A 560-nucleotide genomic window follows, 5' to 3' on the forward strand; every position below is an offset into this window, starting at 1 on the left:
GGAGCGGACTTCGGCGGCACGGATTGGTCGCGTGATTTGTCAATCGTGACCGAGCTGGCCGCGCCCATTGGTCCTGTTCTTTCTGGAAATTTCCACCTTTCCCATTGGGCTGCCGTATGGCCCGGAGGAACCGCCTTCAGAACAAAGAAAATTTCAATTGGTAGGTGACTTGCCAACTCTTCGCGCTGATAGACTGAAGTTGCTGCCCTTCACAGAGCTGGGGGCCGGGTTTCGCTGCACCGGGGGCTTGTGGGAGTTCGGGGCCGCCGGTGACCCTGTGTCGCTGTGTACCTCACAGGACTGTGGTGCTTGCGGCTGCCAGCTCCCAGCTGCATCGCTCTCCGCCGTCTCCGGCCGAGATGATCCTCCCCTTGCGTGCACTCGGGGTGTCCGCCTTGTCCAGCCCTCCGGCCTCGGGTCCGGCGCTTCCCCCGCGGCCCACCTGTTAGATCCCGGGTCTCCCCCGGTGCTGCGTGGCCGTGGAGGCCCCTGAGGCTCCGGCGGGATGAGGGGCGTGACGCCCCCGGGCCAGTGGCCCGCCTAACGGGGTCTTTTTCCGG

Source organism: Ochotona princeps, chromosome 4 (genome assembly GCF_030435755.1).
Source record: "Ochotona princeps isolate mOchPri1 chromosome 4, mOchPri1.hap1, whole genome shotgun sequence".
In the NCBI taxonomy this organism is placed as follows: Eukaryota; Metazoa; Chordata; class Mammalia; order Lagomorpha; family Ochotonidae; genus Ochotona; species Ochotona princeps.